General features: G+C 47.5%; 2 non-coding genes across 2 annotated transcripts; one reads left to right on the forward strand and one right to left on the reverse strand.

The window, feature by feature from the left end:
- Positions 1–400: 400 nt before the first annotated feature.
- Positions 401–616, reverse strand: LOC119199807 (small nucleolar RNA U3). The gene has a single exon (XR_005114976.2). It is a non-coding gene; the product is annotated as a small nucleolar RNA U3 (small nucleolar RNA).
- Positions 617–12581: 11965 nt separating this feature from the next.
- Positions 12582–12700, forward strand: LOC119206240 (5S ribosomal RNA). Its single transcript, XR_009942356.1, has one exon. It is a non-coding gene; the product is annotated as a 5S ribosomal RNA (ribosomal RNA).
- Positions 12701–13009: the final 309 nt, after the last annotated feature.

The following is a 13009-nucleotide window of genomic DNA, read 5'->3' on the forward strand; positions in this document are numbered from 1 at the left end:
TTCCAATCTGGACTGTACACTACTTCACCAACAACAAGCCAACGGTCACCAGTGAACTCAAAGGTCTTCTCAATGAGAAGAAAAAAGGCTTCAACTGCAGGGACAGGGGTATATTCGGGTAATCAGCGTGACTTGAAGGACAAGCTCAGGGATTGCTAGGACACCAAATTCCAAGAGAACAATGTGAGGGAGGTGTGAACCGGGTGAGCAGATAACTGGTTTCCAGGCTCGAGGAAGATGACTATTGGGCTTCCTGCGAAGGGTCAATGCGGAAAGGTGTCACAAAATCCCCCTTTGAACTGAAACACAGTAAAATATATCGGATAATTCCGCCATTCTATCAACTATTCAAGTCAAATTTTTGGGGTTATATATAAAAGTCAGTTGACGTAGTCTGATAACCACTCGGTCCATATTTCCCACCTCTTTACTCCACTAGGAATTAAAGAGCGGTCATCAATGGCAGAAAGCTTGTGAACTGATTCACTTCTCTGTGCCCGCTTCACGCCCAGTGGGAAATATCACATTTCATCATCGTGGATAGCGAGGCCATACCATTTTGAAACACACTTCTCAAGTCGGAAACTATAGAAATGATCCCTGAAAGTATAGTCTTAGTTTGCTTGAGGGTGAAAACGGAATTTGACTTTCAAAAAAACAACTATCACCGATGGTTCTCCCTTTGTTACCACCAGAGTATGTTCCTTTGGTGCTGAGGCAGACTGTGAGGCGCTGGACAGAGGCAAACGAAGCCATGCAGTACTTCTTGGATTGATGGAATGCTATCCGCAGTGTGGACCTCTTGGGAGGTTATCCACAGCATTCCGCAATGCCTTACGGAATAACATTTGATTCTGTGAAAATGCCACCGTTCCAATCTGGACTGTACACTACTTCACCAACAACAAGCCAACGGTCACCAGTGAACTCAAAGGTCTTCTCAATGAGAAGAAAAAAGGCTGGATGGACTGTGTTAGGATATTCCTTATCCACCCGAGTTGGTTGACGAGAAGAATCCACTACAGAATCCAATTAGTTAAAAAGTTTAACATTTATTTAGAAGAGAAAAAGTTGTACATGAGCAATTCTCCGCAGATATATCTGGAGACAATGAAATACGCATCGCAAGCAAATCCCTTCCAAAGTCCGCCTGCCTTCTGACACTGACCTGTTTTAATCCCTCTGGTGCCCTTGAACGTTGGTTCAACCAAGTTCATCCTTCTGTCACAAATGCCTTCCCCGAACAATGAGTGTCTGGTACTCTCTCCTGCAGCCTTCGGCCTTGCTCTGAAAATGGGTTCAAACTGGCTCTCCCTTCGGTCGCAGGTGTGTTATCTCAGATTATATTTTATCTTCATTTTTCCTGTGCTCTCTCTCCGTCGTCGTTTAGTGAGCGCAGTGTTTCATTTTTCTGTGCTTTTGACCAATTTGTTTCTGATCATGGTTAGTGGTACGGCCAGTCGGATCATTGCACATCTCCCAATTGTTTTGGTTTGGATTCTGGACAAAAGCCTCTGTCCCCCGCAATAATAACATAACCCCGCCCGGGCCCATACCCCGATCAATGTCCCTCTGGTTGTGATGTTGCACCAGTCGGCCGGGACCTGTCCTACGTTGATTGTGGGGGAAGTATGAGTGAAGTTGAAACACTGATAATGACGCGGTTCGCCTCTGAATGGAGTGAACGGGCCAGGCTTTGTCTTGTTATGTATCGTTGGGAGGAGAGACGCCAGGGTGGTACAATTTGGAGGGGTTGCCTGCCGAGTTAGCCCCAGCATACAATTATAACCCCAGGCATCTTCCGGATGCAGAGGGGTCGGTTCCGTGGTAAGTTGTGGTCGACCCGAGGCGCATGCTATACAGTTACCCTGCCCATGTTCTACCGCGTTTTGGGACAGCCATCGAAGCCACAGATTGTCGTCTTTATAGCCGGTGGCCTGTTCGAGTATATCTAAGGGTTTTAGTTGAGAGTAGTCAATAGCCATAGCGAGTGCCCCCTGTCTGTCTGGAGGAGGTGTGGGTCTCCCTGGACGAGAGGCCGGAGGGTCAACAAAAACAAGCCGCAGTATCCCCTGGGCGTCCTCCCCTGTCCGTTCAAGCCCCAAAGTGAAGTAGAAATCCCCATATTTCGGATTTCTGCTAGGGGGTGCACTATAAAATCCTGCTAGTGTGAGACTAACCCGGTTGATCGAGATGGTGCTTTGGGGTTTTCTGGAAAAGGTAACATTGGACCACCACGAAGGGTCGGAGTAGGGTCCGTATGGGGCCCAGTTAGCGCCAGTATATTTTGCTACGTGTCCCCATGATCCACACCTCTCACTTTCTTTGTGTAGGTACCGCGCCCGCGCACACACACTATGGAAATACGGATATGCGCACAGGTACAAATTGCACTTTGTCTATGATGCGTGATTCCGATAGCAATGTATCACGTCGCATAAATCAAACTCAAAGGTCATCGTGCTTCCTCTAACGTACCGTAAGATCTTCGCCTTTCTATCGCATGGCCACCCCTTCTTGAAATCGCGGCGTGTGCGGGAGAGGATGGTGGGCGTTGCCATGGGGGTGACGTGTGAGCCTTCAAAAAACTAGAGTATACCCCACACTATGGAAATCGAGATTAGTACCATGAAGCCCATACATTTCCAGCCCCCCAACGCGTGGAGTCCTCCACCCCTGGAGCCGTTGCCCATCATGCCGGTCTGTTGTGATACTGATGGAGGAGGGCCTCCCCCCGGACCTTTAAACCTCTTACCTTACACCACGCCCTGTCTTTTCGTGTCTGACTTTGAGAAGGGACCCCCAAGTGTTGGTTCTGTCCCTTACTGTGGCTCGCTCCCTTTCCACTAGATTACACAAACAACTCACAGAAAGATATACCCAAAAACAACCCAAGCTATATAGTATCAACACTGTAATAACACTCAAACAAACAAGGTGGAACCTGTGGCAGCTAAGTATATAAGAGCTAATGCAATAACAACCGTTACCCCCCCCATAGCAATTATGGAAATATTAAGCTCAACATTCTCTATTTCAACTAAACTAACTGCGGAGAATTGAGAAAGATAGAAAATAGGAGAGGAGAGGATAGCATTGTGCATTTCTTCGTCGCTGGTCTTCTTTCGTTGTAGACAGTCAACACAGAACACCATGCACTGGGTGTCTGTCGGTCACTGCCCGCCGAGAGCACGTCCGGTCCAGTTCCGTCTCTTTCTGCTGCGTTGTCAGGATGTCCTGAAGAGTGCAACCCGGTTCGTCCGCGGGGGCGCACTGGCTCCAGTGGTACCAGGTGTCCCCTTTCCCTCTCAGCCTCACAGCGTGTGAGGTTCTCTCCTCCACCTGGTATGGTCCTGTCCACCGTGGCTCCGACCACTTCCTCTCAATGACCCTCAGGAGGACCCAGGCTGTTGTGTGGGGATCAGGGGTGTTCTGCCCTCCGGTTCTGTCTTGCACCTGGACCGCAAAATCTGAAACGAGAGCTCGTAGTTCGTTATATTGACTTGCATACTCACCTGTTGGTGTCTCCGGGTCAGGCTGGAGCTTCAAGCCTGCGCTTGGTCCGGGAAACTGTCTTCCAGTGGTCAGCTCGTAAGGGGTGAAACCTGTACCCTGATTGACTGAGCTTCTGATGGCCATTAATGCAAGTGGGAGGGCTTATACCCAGGTTAAATTTGTCTGTGCACAGATTTTAGCCAATTTTTGTTTTAAGTTTTGGTCCATGCGTTCTACTTTCCCTTGGGATTGGGGGTGATATACTGTACCAAAAGCATGTTTCAGACCCAACATTCTCTCCACTTCTTGCAGGTCATGATTTTTGAAGTGTGTGCCGTTGTCAGACCTGACTTTCTCAGGGAACCCATGTCTTGGTATGTAATGGTTTATCAAACATTTGATAACGGATTTACTGTCCTCCTTTTTTGTGGGCCACGCCTCTGGCCAGCCGGTCAAGGCGTCCACGCATACCAGGAGATACCTTTTACCTTCGCATTGGGTGATCATGTCAGTGTAGTCGATGACTATTTCCCATCCCGGCACCAATGTCAACGGAAACACCCCCATCTCCGGCTTCACCGTCGGTTTTGGGTTAAACGTGATGCATATTTTACAGGTCTTAACATATTCACGTGTCATGTCTGCCAAAAACGGATGCCACCAGTGACAAAGATTCCTATTCATCTGTTTGTGTCCCACATGTGCCATCCTGTGTGCCTCCTGCAAACACCTGTTTCTGATTTCAGGTGGTAGCACTGGACGACCGTCCGGGGACCTCCAGAGGCCTCCAGCCTCCGTAGCCCCTCTTTGTTTCCACACCGTTTTCTCCTGTGGAGAGACGCCCCCTTTTGGGCTTCTGCAATTTGCTCCTCATTAAGTTGTGGCCCCAACTGTCCCTCTTCTTCTGCACTTACCATTTGGAGCCCCATTTGGTAACCTGCAGCCTGTTTTGCAGCTTGATCTGCTGCCTGGTTTCCCTTTGCCACCGTGCTGTTGGACTGCTCGTGTCCTTTACACTTTATAATGGCCACTGTGCTTGGTAGAGCCAAGGCTGCCGCCAAGTCTTTCATTTCTGGTTCGTGTTTAATCGGTTTTCCTCCAGCCGTCAGAAAACCTGCTCTTAACCACTGCTCCAGCTCCACGTGAGCTGCTCCTACCGCAGTCAGTATAGATGTTTACTGCCTTCCCTTCTGCCAGCTGTAGCGCTCTTATCAGCGCGAGTACCTCCGCTCTCTGTGCTGACTGTTGATCCTGAATTCTTCCCGCTTCCAGAACCTCTGTTCCTGCCCCATTACTTCTGACTACCGCGTATCCGGACTGCAACCCATGTTGTGGATGTCTGAAGCAGCTGCCATCAGTGAACAATTGCCAATCAAAGTGTGTCAGTGGTGTGCTTTTTAAGTCGGTTCGTGCTTTTGCTTCCAGCTCCACCTTGTACTCACATTGGTGTGGTTCCCCCTCTCCCATGTGATCAGCCATGTTGATGCCTTCATGTGTGAAGGTGAGGTTTGGAGCTTCTAACAGCTTGCTCAGCCTTCTTTGTCTTAGTGACGTCATCGTGAAAGTTTGTGAGTTTACATAAGCTACTATGCTGTGTGTTGTTAGCACGTGTAGTGGGTGGCCCATGACTATGTGTGCTGTTTTATAGCTTTGCAACCCCTGCTGCGTGTTGTGTGCATTCATGTTGTCGTTTTTCCATGTTGTCCATCATGGCACTGATATACAGAAGCACCTTCCTTTTACCCTCCCCCTTTTTCTGAAACAAAACCCCATTTACTACCCCTGTTGTTTCAGAAACGTCCAGGTAAAACGGCGCGCTGTAATCTGGAACTGCAAGGTCTGCGGCCTGCGCCAGCTCTGTTTTTAGTGTAATAAATGCCTCCTCCGCCTCTTGGTCCCATTCGAGTTTAGCAGTGAGGTTCCTCATCCCCTTCTTGTTTACCTTTGCACGTAGAATCTGAGTGAGATTTGAACAACGCGGAATGAATTGTCTGCTGAACCCCGTGAGTCCTAGGAAGGAAAGCATTTCCTTTACATTCTGTGGACGCGAATGGTGGAGAATACTGGACCTGTGCGCGGCTGAGAGCCCTGAGCCGCTTCCTGACAGCACTCTCCCCAGAAACGAAACCTGCCGCCTGGCGACCTGCAACTTTGACTTACTGACCTTGAAACCGGTCGTGGCCAACCAGCGTAAGATGGTGTCTTATCCACACAGGATTCAGCTGAAGTGGATGCGAGGAGGATATCGTCGACGTATTGGATCAGCGTCGTGCCCTCTGGGAGCGGACAACCTGTCAATGCTTGTTTTAACACTTGATTGAAAATACCAGGTGAAAGAGCAAATCCTTGCGGTAGCCGAGTATAACGTAGTTGCTTGTTCCCATATGTGAATGAGAATACATCCCGCATGTTTTCCTGTAGGGGTACGCAAAAGAACGCGTTTGCCAAATCAATGCACGTGAACCATTGTTGTTGTGGTGTTAGACTAGTCAACGCAGTGTATGGGTTCGGGATGGGTACCGTTGTCGTTACCAGCATGTCGTTTATCTTTCTGAGATCATGTGCCATGCGATATTTACCAGTTGCTGCCTTTTCTACCGGGAGAATGGGCGTGTTCCAGGCGGACTGAGAGGGCTCCAGTACTCCTGACTTAATGAGTCCCTCTATAGTGTCCCTGATCCCCTCTGCCGCGGCTGGCTTGTGAGGGTATTGGGACTGCCAAATGGGGGGTCGCTTTTGAATTTCAAACGTTACTGGTTTACATGTGTTACAAAAACCTACGTCAGTCGGGCCTTCGGACCAGAGGTAGTCTGGAAGTTTGGTCGGTCTTCTCCCTTCCGTGGTCTCTGGACACCTGTTTGTGCGTTAAAATGACAGTGTTAGTCGCTTTCCCTGAGATTCTGTACATCTTAGCGGAAGGAGAAAAACAAACATCAGGCAGTTGAGTGCACACCCAGTCATCTAGCAGCACTGCTCGTTTAGTCATTGGACCCAAGTCTTTAGCCTGATGTTTGGGATGCAGAGCCAGCGATACATGTGGCACCGCCTCTTGGCTCATTAAATACCATTTCAATTGATCAGGAGAGAGGATAACAGCTGCGGCTACCCCTTCTGGGCCCACATAGAGGTTTTGGGACGTCACCTCCCACTCAGTGCTCTCTAAGTGCCCCATAAATTCATCCCAGTAGCAATCATCCCCTTGTCTATCATAGAACAATGTTACATGAGGCGGGTCAGGAGGAGAAACATACGGATCAAGAAGAGTTATCCAAGGCTTCCACTTTTGGTAAAGAGCCATCACCCCTGGGATGTCAGGACACTCAGGCTTTAGGAGGCCCCAGTAAATGTCTGCGCACTGTTGTTGTTGCAGTGGCTGCATCACCCACTGGCCATTAGTCTGTCCATTGTCATTGCAATGCAACACAGTTCCATCCAGCAATGTGACACTCAGTCCGTCCGGGCCGCACAAGATTGAAGCCCCTGTCTTGATGAGAAGATCCCTTCCCATAATATTCACTGGAACTTGAGGTGAGACAACACAAGAGTGAGTCAATGTCTGATTTCCAACTTTCACCGGTAGGGGGACTGTTATAGGCAGTTTCTGTGACACCCCGGAGAATCCCATAATGCTGACACTGTCTTTGGACATAGCAGACGAGCCCGCTGCTTGTATGGTGGAGTATGTGGCCCCAGTGTCAACAAGAAACGGCAGTTGTTGTTGCAGTACCGTGAGTGACAGCATGGGGTCTGCCCTGCCCCTGCTGTCGGAGTCTCCCATCGGGGTGTGTCACTGAGAGGCATCCGCCTCATAGCCCCAGTCCTCCAGTGCAGGGTATTGTCCCCTAGGTGGCGCAGCATGTGGATTGGGGGCCCAAGCCCCCCGAGATGGGACACCCCTGCCCCTCCCATGTCTCTTCTTTTTGCTAGGACACTCCATGCGCCAGTGCCCCTCCATACCACAGTTGAAACAAGCGTCTCTCCCTTGGTAGCCGCCTCTTTCTCCTCCCCCACCGTATGATCCTCTCCGACCAGCGCCACCCCTGTAATTACTTCTGTAACCTCCCCGATAACCGCCCCCTCGGTTTGGGCCCCACCCCTGGGCTGTCCCATAGGACGTCTCCTCCCATGGTGGGAGTGGATACAAATCTGGGGCGTTACCTTCAGCTGGGGCAGCCTGGACTGTCATCTGTCGCTCGTCTTTCCCTTTCTGCTTCTTTTCGCTCACTTCCTGTTTGACCTTAGTGAGCTGAAGCCTAAGAAGCTGAGCCTGTAATTCTTTTAGCTGCTTCTCTTCCCCTGTCGCTTCCTCAGTCGCGTCCTGTAAATGGTGCAGTAAATGTCTTTCCCACACAGCAGATTCACTTCCTGGCAAGTCTGGATTAGTGATCATTTTAGCTTTTACCCCCTCTCGTACTCCCTCCAGCACCGCCTGTCTGAACCATTCTCTCTGTATGCCCTCCGTTCCCGGATGATGGCTAGTGCTTTTTACCCAGGTCTCTTTACATTCGTCCAAATACGCGCGCGGGGTTTTCTTCGCGTCCCATGGTAATTTCGGTATTTTAGTCGACATTAGAAGTGGCCATTTCTTGCGCATTGCGTCCCCGATCTCTGTCGCGAAATACAAAAATCTGTCGTCATCGGCTTGTCGGGTCACCCCCGCTCTGTTTTCCACGTCCGCTAAATCATGTGCGGTCATGCATCTGGCTGCTACAGCCCTAAAGTCGCCGAGCGCCAGCGTGTGTCCGTTAGTAAGCGTATCGAGTTGTTTTAGCCACTTATCTCCCCCTTCAGATGGTGCAGGCATTTGCGCGACTAGAGCGGACACGTCTCCCAGCGACCACGGCTTGTATTTATTAACACCTCGAGAAGACATGAATAACGGATACATTTTTCCCGGTTCCCCGTGAATCTCTGGGTCGCTGTTATCCCCGCATTCCCCGTTTTGCTCCTCCTGAGCCGAGGCAGAGCCTTTTTTTCCTCTCTCCCCCATGTCTGGTGATTCCCTGTATCTCAATTGTGTTTTCACCTGCTCATTCGCCCCGGCTAAATACTTTCCCTTATCCGCCTTATTTCTCCGCTGCACTTCTGAGCTGTCCCTACTCCCCGGAGTGCGTGAGTCCGTCCATTCTTTAAACCCCTCCCGATTTTGACGCGCTTCGAAAGGCCGGCTTTCCCCTGTTGCCCCGACAACCCCGCAGTGGTACACTTTCTTCAACTTCCAACTCTCCCCCCGTTATATTTAATACAGGATACAACCCAGCAGGTGCAGAAGCCGAATTCACACCGTTTATTTCAACATCGTATGCCGGTGGTCTTTCCTCATTACACCGTTCCTGGTTATTTCTCCCCACGGCTTTACTTTTTATCCAGTACGAAAACAATGCGGACCTCATGTCCTCCACATCCTCCATCTCTTTACGAAGTTTTCCTTTTTTCAACACACTCGCCTTCTCGCGCTTCGACTCAAGCTCCTTCTTTTCTTCTCTACAATCTCTCTCCTTCTCCCACAAAATCTGCGCCAGTGACAGCCTGTCTGCCAAACTAACGCCTTTCTTTTCTAACAACTTTCTCACTGCGTTCCGTGCGCTCCACAGCCTCATGCTTCTTTTTCCCGGTGGTTTCTCCACCCACCGCCACCAACAACAGCCTCAGCTGGTCGTTTATTATTTTCCATCGATACCCTGGCGCTGGCCCCCAGCCGCCGTCAACAGTTTCCCGATCATATTCATCTTCCATTCCAACAACAGTTCCCAGTTATATCGCTTGAACCCGCTCGGACAGCTGGTCACCTCAGTATGACACAGTAAATGTTCTCCGCAGCTCCAGCAAGCTTCCCCGTTTGTTCTGAGAACTTATGTTATACTTCCAGAATTCTTTTATTGTAACGAAGGTTTATTTTAACCCTTCGAAATCAATGCATTATAACGGAAGTTTATCTTAACCTTCCGAGAATCAATGTATTACAACGGAAGTTTATCTTAACCTTCCGAGAATCAATGTATTACACCGAAAGTTTATGTTAACCTCTCGGTCATCAATGTATTACACCGAAAGTTTATATTAACCTCTATGTTCTCAGTTTCCCCTCTTTTTTTTTTTTTTTTTCTTCACTCTCCTGCTTGCTTGCACCCACACACACACACAGACACACGAGCTGCACCCTCAGAGACTGCAGCCCAGGATTTAAGGAGCTTTTACTCCTAGGGACTCTAACCCTGGGATTCGGGGGTCCTCAAATCCCCAGGACTCCAACCTAGCTACTTCAGCCCTCGTCAGGGTCTGATGGGGTTGCCAAACCAAAGACCAGTTTTCGGGGGTCCTCAAATCCCCAGGACACTCACCTAGCGACTTCAGCCCTCGTCAGGGTCTGATGGGGTTGCCAAACCAAAGACCAGTTTTCGGGGGTCCTCAAATCCCCAGGACACTCACCTAGCGACTTCAGTCCTCGTCAGGAACTGATGGGGTGGCCAAACCAAAGACTAGGATTCAAAATCCTTTTATTTGTGTCAGATCATTGATCCCTTGGTACTCGCCGGTACCCACCAAACCCAATAGGATCCCTGATCCTTTCATTTGTGTCGGATAGAAGATCCCTTGGTACTCGCCGGTACCTACTAAACCCAATAGTACTCGCCGGCACTATTGTTGTGCACTTTTACCGGTTTCCTTAATATTAACTTTAGCGAATTGCTCATGTATCAATTTGGTTCCTTCACCACCAATCCACAGCGTACTCCTTATTTTAGATTAATCAATATGCAGAATTAGATGTAACAGGTTTCTGCTTACCTTGTTTTGAGGCCGGCCTGGGAGTACGCAGTGTTCAGCAGGTGAAAGCTCTTGGACCGAATTCCCCCCTGCAGGGAAACTCCTATCCCGGACGAGCCCCCAAAATTGTTAGGATATTCCTTATCCACCCGAGTTGGTTGACGAGAAGAATCCACTACAGGAAATTAGTTAAAAAGTTTAACATTTATTTAGAAGAGAAAAAGTTGTACATGAGCAATTCTCCACAGATATATCTGGAGACAATGAAATACGCATCGCAAGCAAATCCCTTCCAAAGTCCGCCTGCCTTCTGACACTGACCTGTTTTAATCCCTCTGGTGCCCTTGAACGTTGGTTCAACCCAGTTCATCCTTCTGTAACAAATGCCTTCCCCGAACAATGAGTGTCTGGTACTCTCTCCTGCAGCCTTCGGCCTTGCTCTGAAAATGGGTTAAAACTGGTTCTCCCTTCGGTCGCAGGTGTGTTATCTCAGATAATATTTTATCTTCATTTTTCCTGTGCTCTCTCTTCCACCATTCACATTGTCTGCCTTATAAGGACCGATCCGGTCACGCCATCTGTCCTACAAGCGGACATCTATTCTACAAGCTAAAAAGTAAATACAAGAAGACACACACAGAGAACTCCACATCCCACATACCTCAAGATGCTGATATTTTATTTTCTCATTTGAAGGTGTGCATTGCTGCTGTCAAGCGACTGAGGAAAAGATCGATGAGGATTGGTGGTCGTCATCGATTTGTTGTTATTGATGAGAGCAAATTTGCCCACAAACGAAAGGTGGGCTATATATTTGTATGCATCTGTACAAATTTTAGATCAAGATTTTATAAGGAGTAATATTTTATACTTTATCTGTCAGTGCACGTGGGAAGGACACACGTTAAGATGTAATACAGTCCAAACCTTATTAAATATTGTGTTTTCTCATTTACTTTTAGTACCATCGTGGTCGATTTGGCAACACTTGGCGCCATGAACGGCAGTGGGTCTTTGGGATGTTGGAGGTCGACAGGAATTCCAGAAGACCCATTCTGAGACTCGTCAGGGATCGCAGAAGGAAGACACTTATAGGTCATATTAGACGCCATGTCAAACCCAGAACATCCATCCTCAGTGACGAATGGCGTGCCTACAAAGGGCAACTTGCCCAGTATGGGTATGATCATTATTCCGTCTGCCATAAAAACAACTTTGTGGACCGAGAGACTGGTGCTCATACTCAGCATATTAAGTGTGCATGGCAAAGCTACAAACTGGAAGTATGGCGCCACAGAGGGAATCGTACTCCTGAATCACTCAAGCTTCATCTTAAGATGATAGTGTGGCACCACTGGTTGGGTGTACGCCATTACAATGGTGTGTTGGGCAGACTTCTCCATGATGTGAAAAAACAAGTAAAAAATAAAATCTGACTCTCTACAATGTCTGCTGGTATTTATGCATCTATGTCGTGTCAGACTCATATGTTCTCTCCTGAGCAGATACTTGCTTGTGTGTTACAAAATGTCACTTTGGATAAAAATCACAACCAAATGTTTTGTGTTGGAATACATAAAGGAAACACTACCTCTTGACTTGTTTGTTGCTTTTGTTAAGGTATTTATATCATCTGACAGTGTAATAACACTTAATGACATTTTAACGAAACATTCAAATTGTTCCACTTTACTTGAATTCAAAGAAAACAGTTATGACACAATTATAAACTGGTTTGACTATGTAATAACATATAATGACATATTAATTGAAGAATCTAATTGTTCCACTTTACTTGAATTCAAAGAAAACAGTCGTGACACTGTTATAAAGTCATTTGGCAGTGTAGTTACACTTAACGACATCTTAAAGAAAGGGACAACATTTATGACACAGTTGTAATGGTTTTGTGACAGCGAGTGTCAAAACCATCGATATAGGACGGTTTAATGTCGCTCTAAGATATGAAACCAAACGTTTTTCTTAAGTTTGACAGTGAGGTCTGCTATGACATGTTTATGACAGGTTTTGTTGTCTTGGCTTATGTCAAGTGGTCTTAACAAGGACATCTCAAACAATGTCACCTTTGCATCAAAAGTGACACAACTTAACTTAACCGAATGACACTTAACGACAACTGTGATAAGTATTCATTGATATTTATGACAGCTGTCATGTCATGGTTATGACAATGTTATGTCAGCCTTATGAACACCCATTCAAGTAAAGTGTTACCCCGTAACTGCTTCAATTTTAGAAAAAGAAACTTCTGATTAACTTTGACACGTTTTAAAGGATTAGGAAAAAGATGAAATGCAGCTCACGGCCATACCTCTCTGGTTCCGCCCGATCTCGTCTGATCTCGGAAGCTAAGCAGAGCAGGGCCTGGTTAGTACCTGGATGGAAGACCGCCTGGGAATCCCAGGTGCCGTATGCTTTTTCACTTCTCTCTGAAAGCCGCCGAGCGCCGCAGATTGTACACCTACAAATTACAAAAAGTATATCACATTGTCGAAGAGATGCATGTTTAGTGTTGTTTTAACGTTGGATATATAAGGAACTTAGACAATATCATCAAAATTGATTCCGTTTCATGGTTGCTAAATTAGTGTTGATCAACATTTAACAATTGGCATACTTTTGTTTGTAATTTAGCCGTTGAAATACAGGTGCTAACCCAACATGTTAGAATTGCCAGTGAAGAAAAGTAAAGTTACCTTCAGGTTTTAGGAACTTCTCTTGCCAA

Source organism: Pungitius pungitius, chromosome 14 (assembly GCF_949316345.1).
Source record: "Pungitius pungitius chromosome 14, fPunPun2.1, whole genome shotgun sequence".
NCBI classification, from domain to species: Eukaryota; Metazoa; Chordata; class Actinopteri; order Perciformes; family Gasterosteidae; genus Pungitius; species Pungitius pungitius.